The following is a 16,280-nucleotide window of genomic DNA, read 5'->3' as shown; positions in this document are numbered from 1 at the left end:
TCTTATGTACCTCTTCACAGATGTTACCTTTGGACTCGAACACACTTGAAAATCTAAGCAAAAAATTAGATTAGCTCCAAGTATTACTCATTGAAGAAGTCTCCCTAATTAGTTATAGAATGTTATACAATATTGATAGAAGACTTTTGCAAATCAAACATACACCAACATGACCATTTGAAAATATTGACATCATATTTTATGGTGACTTCTACCAAGCACAACCTATGTGTAATAACTAAATATTTAAAGAGTCAACAACTACTAGTAACAAAATACTATACACATTTTGGCTTGAAAATGTACTATCCTTTGAATTGCATATTGTCGTCAGACAAACAAATCAACATTTCATATCTGTTCTGAACCATACAAGAATTGAAAAACAAAATGATCAAGGACTTTCATATTTGAACATGAAATGCTACAAGACTCCTCCTAGCAATCCAAAATTTTCATACTTGTTTCATAGAAATTTAGTTGTTGATGAACACAACAGAAGAATGTTAAACTTCTTACCTACTCAACTTTATGTCTTTGAAGCTATTTATTAAAAAGAATTTCAAAATGACAATAACCACTACCAAATTGATAAATCATTAATACCTACTAAAATTTACTTAAAGTTAGAAATTTTAGTTGAGCTAATTGTTGGCAACCTAGATACACATGATAGACTAGTCAACAGTGCAAATGGAATCTTTCAAATGCATACAACTAAACATAAAGATATTATTTGGATTCAATTTAATGACTCTCTAATTGGTATCTCACCATGCAAAATAATGCAAATATTTTACATAAGTTCAATTCTTTATTCTTGGACACCAATAATAAAAATAGCTAGAAGAGTAAAAACATCTACAAAAATTATAACAAGAAAACAATCCATGTTCAACTAGCATCTGCATGCACTATACATAGAGCACAAGGCTTAACAATGAATACACTTGTTTTTTATCTTAGAAAAGTCTATCCACATGGTCTAACCTACAATTCTTTGTCTTGTGTAACAAATATTGGAACATTGTATTTTTTGCACAAACTAAAATATCAAAACTTTAAAGTATCACACAAAGTAGAAAATGAAATGTATCATCTAAAAAATCTCACACAATGGAAACTTCAATGTAGTCTTTCCCTTATACCAATCAATCATATCATTGTATGCTCTTTGAATACTTGAAGCTTTGCATTACACACACAAGAAATCATCCATGACCATGACTTGCTAAAAGGAATTATACTTTGCTTTCCAAAAATAAGAAACATAACACATGAGCAACTTGACTTGCTTGATGGAATCTATATATGCTATTCTTTAGTAGCTATTCATGGCCTATTGACTTGTTCTTCCAAAACCACCACTATCTTAAATAGTAACACTTTCTCAACAAAATTTATAGAATCCTTAACAATTGATATTTTTCATATGACTGATAATATACAAATCACAAATATTTATATTACATCAGGTGCACCCATCAATGACATATTTAGTCTTATAGAAAGTATTTTTATGAACAATTTACAAAAAAAAATTTAAAAAAAAAATAAAATTCTACACTTATGGAACAATACAACTTGTCTTTGCTTACTGATAAACCAACAACATATGCAATTACTTTAATTGATCAATTTTGGATTTAAAATATCAATCAAAAATCTGCAAAATTCATTGTGCTAGATACATATTTATTAGACCATTTTACAATATCTTTATGTGTCCACTTCTAACTTGCAAAATATCCATCTATTTTACTCATAACAAACCAACATGCTTAATCATTTCATAATGTTGCACAAAATTATTATCTATAAACAATTTATTGAAAACATATTAGATGGATAAACATTTTTATTGACATTCCTCAGGTATTTTCACATGCATAATTTATTTCACTTTGATAAAATGAACTAAATCATTAAGTCATGTACTAACAACTATTTCAACACAAAAATATACCAATTATATTGTTGATAATGAAGGCTTCAAAAAAGAAAATTATAGATATAGACACCTCAACTAACAAACTATCAACTACAACAAAAGGGTATTCACATAATTCTTTTCTAGTTACATATTTTACCACACTTACATATGACTTTTTACAATATTCATTTCCTTTTGCATACTTTTTTTCAACAAATTGCATAGATCTCTATTCACATCATCAAATGAACAAGAAAACCCTCTACAAGATGACAACAACTATATTGGTAGACAACTTGAAAGAAGGTAATGATTATTGTACAATTCTAAAATTGTTGACACAACTTTATACATTAATGAATTATATAAAATAAATAATCGTATCTTGTCATGATCTAGAGATGGAAGAAAAAAAGATATCCACCATTATGGACATCTGTACACTACAATCTATAACTTGTTTTGAAGGTGATGTCCTTGTGACTTATAGTCCTGCCTATGCAAAAAATCCAACAAGCCTGAAAAATGTACCAATAGTACATGTTGACCTTATGGATAGTGAAAGCCAAATGAAAATAACAACAAATATTACCAATCAACTGATTAATAAGTTTATCACCCACCTTTCGCCTAGAGTATGCATCCGTACAAAATATTTTGCACTAAAACAAAAAACATAGTATGAAAGAGATGATGCTTATAATTGCCTTCAATTCACTGGAAAAACATCAACTGAAACAATAGACCAAGTCTGCAAGCAAAAAAAACTTATGACTAACTCAACAGTAAGTAAACTTATAGACTCGCAAACTAACTACTGAATTGGTACATTAGGCATTTTAGTTGCACCACAGAAGAATATGCCAAAAAAGTATCAACTAAATGTAAAAGATGGAAACTCTACATCAGACACAACAATTGTAAGCTACGTAACTCATTTATCAAGTAATGAATTATTTTTTCTGTTATATTATAATTCATTTCTACACTAACTAACAAAATTCTTACATTTGCAAGTTATAATTCCTGAATTCCATGCTCAAACTTATGCAAAAGTACAACAAATTATTACATCCACACAAACACCATTCCTCTTCTTAAAAAATATTGTAGGAAGTGGAACAAAAGGAACAAATAACATTAAAACAACACCATCCACTTTCATTGACACTCTCAATGATGCATCTACAATAATTACTTTATAGAAAACTGTCTCCTCAAATACACAAGTAAGAAACAAAACCATATCATCTTTCAAAGACATATCATCTTTCAAAGAAAATTACAATTATATTAAAAGTAAACACTAAAATTAGCACATAAGTTTTGATTCAAATTTCAGGTCATTAGCAATTTAAAACTCAAAAATTGATAATTACCACTGTACTAATTATTTTGCACCCAAAGCCCATAGACATCATCATTGCCACCATCCTCAACAACCAAAAATGCCCACTACATTGCATGTGACAAAGTTACAACCTTTTTAAACAAATACTCTTTGCAATACATGATACAAAATAAAGATGACATTATCGACTACATCATACATGGAGAAATCCTTCATCAACACTTACCAGATATTACGAAAATACCATTTGAAAACTATAAAAAAAATATGTCAGTAGTTGTATACACATTGTGAACATTTCAAATTAAAGGCAATTTTACAATTGCAATGAACAACAATATCACTTCCATTCTACTAGAAGCCGACTACATAAGATGAAAATATCTTCTCATTTTTATCTTTTCTTCTTTGTTATGATTTTACAAAATTCTAACTTTACAAAATTGTATTCAAACTAATTTCATTAACATAATCATTTTTTGTAAACTATAGGTTAATTGACTGTTATAGATCTTGATGCAATCAAATTTTCTCATTTTTTACATAATAGTTCCTTTTTTTCTTTAAAAAATACATTTGAAACTTTTATAGTCAAGTCTAAACTATTTCAATCAATTTTTTATTGATTCATATGTTAAAGACAATACAACTCTATTGCATAAAACAACATAATGCCAGTCTATAATAGCATAAATTATATAAATTTTGTATTTTGCAAACAATTCTACTTTCAATATCCCCATACATATTTCAATAGTATTGTTAATAGATTTGAAAAGTATCTTATTTTTGCATAGTCTATATATATTTAACCACCATGTTTAGATTAATATTTTTGTTATTTTTTACTTTATGTTAATAGACACAATCAATGCCTTTTTCACTTGTGCTTTGTGCAACAATTGATTCTCTCCATCTCTAGACTACACATCTACTTTTTTGGATTTTTTATAGCAATTGCAATTGCCAATTACTTTATTTAATATTTTAACCTAGTTAATTGCTACTGCAATTATGTGCCCACAACTATCACATTTCTAGCTAGTCTCACATTTTTATTCCTCTTGGCATTGGCTACTTAAATTTAACCATTCAAATAATACTAATTTGGTTTAAATTACATCTAACTCCAGTTACATCTTGCAGATCTTGCTGAAATACATTTGGTTATCTTCAGTCTGTAGCTGCAAAGTTGGTTCTCTTGACTGTGTACCTACAAATTTGGTATTAGTCATTTAGAATAATTGATTTATTCACCAAAAAAAATCACCGGTGATACCAATTTATACTTTCTCCCATTTCTTGTTTCTTCAATGTACAAAGAATGAGTTATTACGATCACAACTAGGCCCCTGTTAGAGCTCCTCCTCCACAAGGTATTCCTCATTTATGTTCAATATTTTCCATTTTTATTTGGATTTTTTGAAAAATTCTATTTATTAGATAACATTATTTATTTTTATTGATTGAAAAGAAATCTTAGTAGTTTTATAATTGTTTTCCCTCTTTTCAAATGTAAACAAGGTATCGACAGGTTTATCCTCAACTGCCACAAGCTCATCCTCCACCTTAGTATCCTTAGGAACAAGCATACTATTAAACTAACACAAAAATCTTACCCAAAAGTACAAATATATAATATAGTATGATCTAGCCTTCAATAGTAGGCCTCTTTGAAATTGAAGATATATATATTTAATACTTTTTTGGCTAACATGATTTTTGTGTTTTCTCTATTTCACCAGATCTAACAATTGTAGTAATACCATGTTGGGCTCCCTAGGACATGAGGAATAGGATGCCAAAACATTTTATTCATGGGTAACCTTTTTTCATGCAATACTGTAGTAACTATATTCTACTAAATACTAGTATCAAAGTCAAAATAGCGATTTGATGAATATGCACTTGTAGGGGGTGGACTACTTAAAATATGATAACTCCAATAATGTTGGAAGTCAACTTGAAGAAAGGTACATAGTATTTGTTCCATCATTGGAAAATTGTTATTTGTGTGAGTTTACTCTTTATTGAATTTGTATACAAATTCAAAAGTTCCCAGTAATGAGTAAAGCATTGATCCAATCTAGTCACTCCATATTCTATTTAATGTGTGAATGCTAGGAAAGATTAGCAAACATGAATCTTTATCTCGATGAAACAATTTACCCCAATGATCCCATTTAATATAACTTTAAAATAATACTTCTATTTGATGAGAAAGGCTGATCAAAATCCTGCCACATGGGCACTTGCCATTGCAAATATGTAGAGAACTACAGAAGACATGTACAAGGAAATTGGGATAGGTAATAAACAAGATAATAGTATATATTCATGTGACCATGAATTCTTTTCAAATAATAAAATTATTAAATTTAGAATTAAAAAGATTGGTTTACATTTTCTCTTTCTTGTAACATCACATCTAGAGCTGATCAAAATGATTAGTGGGCATCCTATGTAGGTGCTAATGCATGGAATGGTTAGTTTCTTGTACCATTCATAACACTTGTGTTGGTTTTTGTTTCAAATTTGAATTGCATGTCAAATGAATTTTGTCCCTCTATTTTCTAAACTAGATCTTGACATGTTGGAGGTTGGAAATGGAGGGATGATCATGGAAGAATACATGCCTCATTTCAACATATGGGCTTTAATAAAGATGGGTAACATAGTACTAAATACATTTAAGTAGTTTTCCATGGTCTTGGGTTTAATTTTTTTGGGGTTTAAAAGGTGAAATATCTTCTGACCAATTGCTCTCACCCATGGGGACTACTCTCATTGTCATTAGCCAATACACCACAAGCCATTAGCTAACATTATGGTTTTCATCCTCTTTGCCCAAGTGTCATAATGTTGTCCATTAAAGGACAATGGTTGTTTCCATATCTTTCTTGCATCTCCTACCATGTCAGATATCCCAGAAAAAATAAATGCCCTAACTCACTATGGATTTGGAGCCTCAAAGCTCTAATACTATGTGAAAAATAAATCAAAACCTATTAAGACTTAACTTAGCACAAAGAAATGCCGAGTGAATGAGTTTCTCAGCACAAGAGAGTGATGAGTAATAGGAAGATGGTGTCAAGTAAGCTTAGCACAAGAAGGAGCCGAGTGACTCAGGACAAAGGGGAATTTGATATAATGTATGCCGAGTGATCTCGACAGTGAAGATGCCAAGTAAGTTCAATAGTATAGGTGTCGATTGAGCTCTGTCTCCATTGCAAAGTGATGCTTAGTAGTAGAGGATGTCGAATGAGCTCAGTAGTAACATCAGAGACTGAGCTATTCAATAGACTTATAGTCTAGACATTTCCACCATTAAAACTCAAAGGGAAAAGCTTCAAAACTTGCAAGTATGGAAATCTTAAATGTAAAACATGTAAGGTTAAGTAGAAAGGAAGACAATAGTTAGTCAATTATGCTTGCTTGCTTATATTCTATTCAAAAAAACTATTACAAAATTTAGGAGCATTCGGATTCAACCAAAACAACTCTAAAAACTTTAAACTAATAAAACTTTAACCTTCAAACTTACAACTCTAATGGTTGCATACAATAATGCCTAGATAAATCAATGCTTCATAGGTCAAATCAATATGAACTTATAGAGTGACAAAAGGGTTCAACATGTGCTGAAGCTTCCTTTTGCCTTATGAACTTTGACTTGATCTATTGATCGACTTCCTTCTCTACTCTATGCTCTTGCAGTTCTCTACTTTACTTTGCAACTAATCCAAATTCTTCTGCATAATCAAATGAATTAGATTCATTCCTTTTTGTCTCTTAGAAAAAAATATTTTCCCTCTCATTTTGAATTTGAACTCACCTACCTATATTCAATGTTTTTGACTATTGTATAGGTTGTTAGGGTGGTAGGTGGACATGTGGCTCTAGGGGCAACTGACCTACTACAATAAATATTTCAACACTCCCCCTATGTCCTAAGCCAAAAAAAATAAAAATAAGGATAACTCCTAATCCAAATCAACTACACCAAGACTTTCTCTTACCTATATAAAAGTTCCAATACCTAAAGGCTTAGTAAATATGTTTGCTAGTTGCTGCTCAGACTTGCAACATTCTATTTTAATATCCCCATTCTCCATCAACTCTCTAATGAAGTGATATTTGATCTCTATATGCTTTCTTCTCCCATGGAAGACTTGATTCTTAGACAGTGCAATTGTGGAGATGTTGTCATAGTAAATTGTGGTTGCATCCTCATGCCTTTCATTCAAATCTATCAAGATCCTCCTTAACCAAATAGCTTGACATGTTGTTGCATTTGCTGCTATGTATTTAGCCTCTCCTGTAGATTGAGCAATAATACATTGCTTCTTGGATGCCCATGAAATTGTACTTGATCCCATGTGGAACATGTATTTGGAAGTGCTCTTCCTATCATCTAAACTTCTAGCCCAATCACTATCTATGTAACCCACCAACTTGAAATCATTTTTTGTAGTATATAAATTCCCAAATTCCTTGTTACCATTCACATAGCTTAGGATCCTCTTTCTCACATGCCAATGGGAACCCTTTCATATTTCTATAAATCTCAAAATCAAACTTACTATATGCATTATGTCAAGCCAAGTTGCAATCAAATACATCAAACTTCCAACCATACTCTTGTATAGTGTTGGATTCACACTTTTGCTGCAATATTCCTTGCTCAACTTGTAATGCCCCACCAAGGGATCCAAATAATTAACCTAAAGTTTCACTAAGTTTGGTAGCTTTTTTTTAAAATCATGAAAGTAAAACCATTCATAACATAGTAGTGAAAGCAATAACATTATTCAACTAAAAGTAAATATAAACATACATACATAACAGGTTACATTCTTTAAAGATCCCTTAACGTTGAATTACATCTAAATCAACTAATACTAATGATTTCATCTAACACTACATCCACATGAAATAATAATGAAAAGTCCAATGTTCATTAATTACATTTTTGATTGCTTAATCATCCACTATACATGCCATAGGGTATGAAAGGCTTAAAAGAATATACATATGTGAAATAAACTACATCATCATACTAACTCTAATCCATGATGCAATAACATAAATGAAACCACAAACCATACATGATACATCATCATAACCATAAATCATCAAACATAATTAACTAAGTGCACAGTTCCTCCCAACCATAAATAGCATCATTAGACCATCGTGGGTCCTAGCCAACCCTCCATGCATAACATTCCAAATCATCGAAGAGATCATTGGTATTAACATAGTAGGAATGTCACTCCTAAATCATACTACATCATATGTAGAAAGTAATCTAACATGCAAAGTAAAACATAAGATAACATCATCTAACATATGAAAATCATCAATGTGAGGATACATGCCCACCATCATAATCCATGAAGAAAGATGCCAACAAAGAATGCATCAGCCACAGTGTCTTAGATGGATCTCAAATGGTAAGAGTGGAAAAACACTACCACCTGACTGCATGGAACCTAAATGGTCCACTCCCACTGCGCTGAGGAGATAATCTCAAGTCTTAAATAGGTTATCAAAAATCACATAGCATAAATACTGTCTAAGTCCAGGAATCCTAAAAGTATATTAACTCAAAGGTTTCAATCACAAAACCGACATCTAATCCCAAAGGCACACAATGACATGTAGGTAACCTACTCTGTAAGTGGGCAAGTGTCATTGCATAAATCATGTAGAAGTTACCCTGGTAGTTAGCTTAGGACTCCAGGGTCCCTACTGATCCTTATGCGGCCACTAGTATCCTCTCGTACTGACGAGGCATATTACAGAATGCAAGGTCACAACCAAGCATTCTCTCTTCTCCCATCCTAGTCTATACTAGCACTCGAGGCATGGGTGAGAACAAAACAATTATCTTATTAGGTTCATTTAATCGCCATTTAGTGTAAATGTTTTCACTTATTAAAACAACTTACAATGAGTTACCTTGGCAGCCACTTAGGGCCCTGGCCCCCATTACAAGCCACTTCCTGACACTACAAGTAGATAACCTACCCTAAGCTCATGGAATCATAAATCTCAAAATCACCAAAGTCCTATACAAGTGACTAGAAAGAAATACCAAAAGAATAATCCATAATAAGAGCATTAAATCTCCATGAGCACATGAAAAGCATCCATAGATAATCATGACCACAACAGTTCTCTATTGGCAACTGAAGGTATCACTGATAATCAAAAGTATCCATTGGTTCTCAATAACCAAAATATATCTCAAAATCATACTAATCAAAGACTCCAAAATGGTTGAGTCAAAACATGTCACAACATGACATCATCAAGAAATAAATCAACATTTCAGTCCCATCATGGTGACTGAAAAGTAATCCAAGGATAACTGATCGATGACTAAAAAAAATGGTTAATTCAAGTGTCTCAGATACATATAACTCAGCTTCACTCAAGAAGACTGATGAGCATCAAGAATCAGTAAATACAAACATCTCATAGAGCATACCATCACATTACCATGGTTGGGTTTATAAAGATTGAATTCAAGACATCATCATGACATCACAATCATAACCCCTGAGCCTCTAGTAGACGTCCTAATATTTTGTCAACAACTAGTCAACCCAAAACCCAAAACAAATAGGCATAGAGAAAACACAATGCAAGCACATGTTTTGGTTTGCTAAAATTACATAGTTGAATTGAGTATGGAGGTTTCAGTTTCTATTTTCAAGTATACTTCAAGTATATAAGATTTATCATTTGACCTACAAGTCAACCCGTTATTCCCTCGATAACATTATCCTTCCATTATTTCAAGTCTTTAGAATATTACCTATCAAATTTTGAATAATTAATTTACAAAGTCCTTAAAACACTCTCCAAGGGAATCATTTATTAAAAATAATCTTCATCAATTTAAATCGATCTCATAAATTACATTCTAAGAATAACTGAAGGATAAATATTTACTCATTAAATCATTTGACACTTAATAAAATCATTCGCTTTATTTTGCTAAAATCAATGTTACTAATTGAATAACTCTTCCTTATCATCAATTTAGCTTCTCCAAACAAAACCAAAGAATCATATTCTTTTAAATTATAAGAAAGCCAGTTATCAATCTTTGAATAAAAAGATTATAACAACAAAATTAACTAGTCTTACTTTAACGCCATGCTTTATTAATTAATCTTAATTAAATCATATAATTAAATTAATTAATAATGTACACAATATCATTTTAATAGTTCTTAATTAAAACTCAATCATCATCATTAACAACCATTAAAATATCTAAATTCATTATTCAAGTCATTAGAATAAGACTTATCAATTTTGATGTAAATACTTCACAACGTCGCTAGAAGAATCGATATTAGCATATCAATTAAAACTCTATTACATAACTTAATTATTAATTAAATCTAATTAAATATAATTAATTAATTTAATTAATAATTACCTAGCCATAATTTGCAAGTTAAAGATCAACCATAATCCAATTCTCCAATATTAATAATTCATTAATGACTTATTATTTAATAACAAGTTATATTGGAAATCTTATTAATAAATCTATAATGACCGCATTCATCATACTAATATTTTCTTAAAAAATTTGTATTATTGATAATCATTTCATTTTTAACTCCATTGTATAACTTAATTATCAATTAAATTTAATTAATTCTAATAATTACACAGCTATATTAATAACTCCATGATTATCAAATTCTTGAGTATTAATATCTCTTTTCAATTTAATAATAGTTAACGAACTATTTTTACATTAACTTAATCATCAATTAATTACATTAGTATATTATTAGCTCAATGAATATTATCAAGCAAGAAGACTCTTTTCTAAAATTGACTAAGGTAAGCGTTCGAACAACTTAAATCCTTATAATTTGATCATTCCTCAACGATTTAATTCTGACTTTATTACAACACATTATGAGTTTGTTTCTATTAAACACTCGTCATTAAATTCAATCTCCTTTTATTCATTGATTTCCAATAAGTCAATGTGGAATTCTATTGAATCCCAATATCATCGATAACAATAATTGAATAACTTAAAACTTCAATCTATAATACACTAATAATTAGCCTTAATTAAACTAAATATAATTAAGTTAATTATTAAATTCTAACTATAAAACTATAATATTATTATATAATTATTATAAGTAATATTATTATCAAGACTAGTAATAATGAGTAATGAAACAATATTGTTAATAACCCTTTTTAATAATATGTATCTATATTTATAAATTTTTTTGACAAAACTAATATTAAAATCCAATCAAATTTTAAATTTAATAACATATTAAAGTAAGGAAAAACGCATTAAAGTTTAAGCGATTTAATTGCTAAACAAATGCATACAAGCCGTGTGGCCCGCAGTACTAGTACATTGTAGAGCGTAGGTACCATGCACATGGAACCACGTCCGATTGGACAGTTAGGTAGGGGTTGGTATATCCGCCCCAAGCATAATTTCTCATATATATATTTTTTATAAAAATGTTTACTAAAACGTTTTTGCTAACATGCGATTTGGTTTGCAATAAAGTTTTCGATTGCGAAGTATTCAATTTTTTGATAAACACACACACACACACACACACACACACACACACACACATATATATATACATATATATATATATATATATATATATATATATATATATATATATATATATATATATATATATATATATATATATATATATACTTAAATACATATATATATATATACACATACATATATACACGAACACACACACACACACACACACACATATATATATATATATTTATATGTATATATATATGTATGTGTATATATATATGTATTTAAGTATATATATATATGTATATATGTGTGTGTGTGTGTGTGTGTGTGTATGTGTGTGTGTGTGCAGATTTGAAAATACATATGTATATTTTAAACAAGGAAAACATGTAAAATAATGCTTGCAAACATAACATAATTTTTAAACAAATAGGGCTTTCAATTTTATAAATTAAGAATTTTCTCTTTAATGATCATTCTCTAGATTTTCCTAATAGAGCCTTCTAATAGGTTGTCCATAGGCATCTGAAAACATTAGCCCCATAATTTCATCGGATCTACGCATATGAAATTTTCTCATAAAGATTTTAACTACTCATAACAAAATGCATACAACCAAAATATGGAAAATCCTCAGAAAGCATTCAGAAGACATGAAGAAGACAGGAAGTACAAGAAGCAAAAATAACATAAGCAAAGTCACAAGTGTCTACCCGGACACTGATGTTAAATGACTTCTCCTCAGAATCCACAAAGCAAGCTCCTTCCTTCTCCTACGTTCCCGATCCTCCAATAATGCTCCAAAATGCTCTCCCTAAGCTTCTAGGAGTGCCTGAATATAAAGAACTCTCAGGAAGCACCTAGAATGTCTCTAGAAACAACCAGAAGGTGTTGACAACTAAGCATGAGTCTTTTCCAACCTTCTAGATGAGTCATAAGGTTGTAGACACCATATGCTTAATTTGTGCGCTAAGTCGTGTGTTGTTGACAACATGTGCATAATTAGAGTGCAAACTCTTTTGTTGTCAACATGAGAACTCCCGAGAATTTGTAAACTCCTATGTGAACAAATATTAGAATAATGCACAGTAATTAATTTAATATTCACTTTACTCTTTTCAATTTAATTTATTATTATTTTAAATCTTATGCACTTATTTTAATAACTCCACTTGTTTTTATCTTAATATATTTATATTTTAATCATATGCACACATCATGCAACCTATAATCTTTTAATAATTTTAATATCTTTTCCACTTTTAAATTCATTTTCGAAACTTAATGGCTAAAATATTTATTAAATTAAATAAATATTATCACATTCCAACTTTCAAATTATAACTTTTATCTTCAAATTTAATTATTTTATTTAATTAATTTCCTAATTAATTAAATTAAATAAATATTAATATATCATATTAATTTTCCATTAAATTAAAGCATTAATTAAATCTTTTAATTAGGCTTAATTAATAGAAAATACACCAAAGACTCATAAAATAAAATACAAAAAACCCACTATAGCAAAACACATACAAAATCAAACCAAAAGGGTTAATATCACAAATTATGTCATATGATGCATTTAGAGGGTATTCAACTCAGGTACTTGTCCTAATTTCCAATTAGGACAAATGGATTAAAGGGTTAGGATTTGGACTTGAGAATTTATCTCCCCTCTCTTACCATTGAGATAATGCGATAGGGTATGCTCATCCTAGCAATTCATGAAAGTCGATACCCAATACTTGCAACCTGCATAAAAACTATGCATGTACATACTATATATATATATATATATATATATATATGCTAAGCTTGACAGGCAACGGCAGGAAGTGGTGCATCGTGTAGATCCCGACTAGTAGGTGACTATGACTCCCTTCCTTAACCACATCAAAAATGCCATACAAAAGCAAACATGCACACCATACACATGCAAGTATGGGGTAAGTATCCATAAGAAAACACATGTGATAATAAACCATCTAACTAATCAATAACTGAGATCACTTGAATAATCATCATGCATACATGAAATGTAGAGTCTAAGTAATCTCATCACATATAAACTAAATCCATAGCACAATATCTGATAGTCTCAAAACAATGCTGCTAACCATCAACATAAAGCTAGTCTTAAAAAAATTTGACAATGATAACAAAAATGCGACCTAGGAGTAGGCACTACACAACTTCACACCTACTATTGTTGGTGTTGGGGCTACCTTGCTATTCTTCATTTTGAATCTCTCCAAGGTCTGCCTTGTATATTTTTCTTGAGAGATTAAGATGCCATCATGCATTTGTTTTACTTCTATGCCTAGAAAGCACTTCAAGAGACCTAGGTCTATCATTTTAAATTTATTTTTCATGGCCTCTTTGAACTCATTAATTAGGAAATTATCATTTCTAGAGAAGATTAAGTCATCTACATATAAGACAACAATCAACACTTTACCACTTGCTACCTTGATGTAGAGAGTGGGCTCACCATCACTTTTGCTAAATTTATTTTTCATCAAATATGAGTAAATCCTATTGTACCATGCCCTTGGAGCTTTCTTGAGCCTATATAAACTTCTCTTAAATCTATACACTTTATGTTCTTCACTTGCAACTTCATAACCAGGTGGCTACACCATATATACTTCTTCCTTCAATACACCATTCAAGAAGGAAGACTTCATATCCATTTGATATACCTTCTATTTGTGTTGGGCTACAATTGCTATGACAACACATATAGTTTCCATTCTTGCAACTAGGGCATATGTCTCATGATAATCTCTACCATACTACTACTTGTACCCCTTAACCACTAATTGTGCCTTGTGCCTATCTACTATTCCTTCAGCATTGCACTTGGTCTTATAGACCCATTTCACTCTAATTACTTGTTTCTTGGGAGGAAAAGTAGTTAACTCTCATGTCTCATTTCTTTCAATGGAATCTATTTATTCATCCATGACATTACATCATTTCTCTTCATTCACAACTTCCTAAAAATAAATAGGATCACTATGAGAAAATAATGCAAAATTTACACTCTCATCATAATTTTCCTTGTACCTTTCATCTTGGTATATCTCCCTTAGACTTTTAGTATTTCTTGGAAATAGGGAGGTGAGAGTAGGACCTAATTCTCAATATTGTAGTTGCTACTATTTTGTATATTAGCTTGGGGTTGTCTTGATGTGCTTGGAGCTATTGCTCAACATGTTAAGGGTTGCTTGCCTTTTTGCCTTTGTTTGCAATCTATGTTTGTTGCTTCATCATCTTGTTGATCACCAATATCATCTTCTTCCTCTTCAATAGTAGCACTATAACATTTGCACTTTTTTTTCTACAATTTTTTTTGGCCAAAGGTATGTTTTCTTTTATTTTTTGGTTTATATCCACGTATTGGTCAAAAATTTCCTAAGTATTCTCAAGTTGGTCAAATTTTTTGACCAACTCAGATCATAACCTTAATATGTTAAAAGTATCATACAATAGTATTTGTCAAAAAGTATGTTAAAATTTAATCTTGTATTTGCCGAGCTTATAGTCATATCGTTATTTCAATCCCATGTGTAAGGTATCATGGAAATTTGCAGGTATTGGGGCTTCATTAGTAACAAACATTCATGGGTTCTGTCAAGGACCAAGGAAATTCACATTCACTAAGCTTAGCACTAGCACAAAAGGCTTCAGCAAAGAAGAGAAGCTTGGGAAAGGGGGTTTCAATTCTATTTATAGAGGGGTTTTGCAAGATTCCAAGTATATAGTTGTCGTGAAGCACATTTCTTAGGCATCGATGCATGGGAAGAAAAAATATATTGCAGAGGTGAGAATAATCACCTACCTATGACACTAAAATCTTGTTTGGCTCTTAGGATGGTGCCATAAAAAGGGAAAATTCATTCTAGTCTATGAATTCATGTCGAACAAAAGCCTAGACAAGCATATATTTGGGGATTTACCTATTCTGGACTAGAATCTCAGATACAACATAACCTACGGCATACCTAACACCATTGTTTATCTTCATGAAGATTGAGACCAATGTATTCTACACAGAGATGTGAAGTCCAGCAATGTGATGTTGGATTCCAATTTCAATGCCAAATTGCGGGATTTTTGGGCTAGCCCAGCTTATGGAGCATGACATGGAGGCTTTGTTTCATACCTCTATGGTTGCAAGGACTTTGGGGTATTTGACCCCTGAATGTATTTTGATAGGGAAATCGAGCCTTGAATCTAATGTTTTCAGATTCAACATCATTTCTTTGGAAGTAGCATGTGGGAGGCAAGCTTTAGATCTGAGTTCAAGGGAGAATCACAAGATGAGGCTTATTGATTGGGTTTGGCATTAGTACGCTTAGGGTAGGGTTTTGGAAGCTACGGTAGAGAGTTTGAGAGGAAAA

The sequence above is a fragment of the Cupressus sempervirens genome, chromosome 4, assembly GCF_028749045.1.
Source record: "Cupressus sempervirens isolate cs-2001-9-10 chromosome 4, ASM2874904v1, whole genome shotgun sequence".
NCBI lineage: Eukaryota > Viridiplantae > Streptophyta > Pinopsida > Cupressales > Cupressaceae > Cupressus > Cupressus sempervirens.
Note: the sequence above shows the minus strand (reverse complement) of the source record.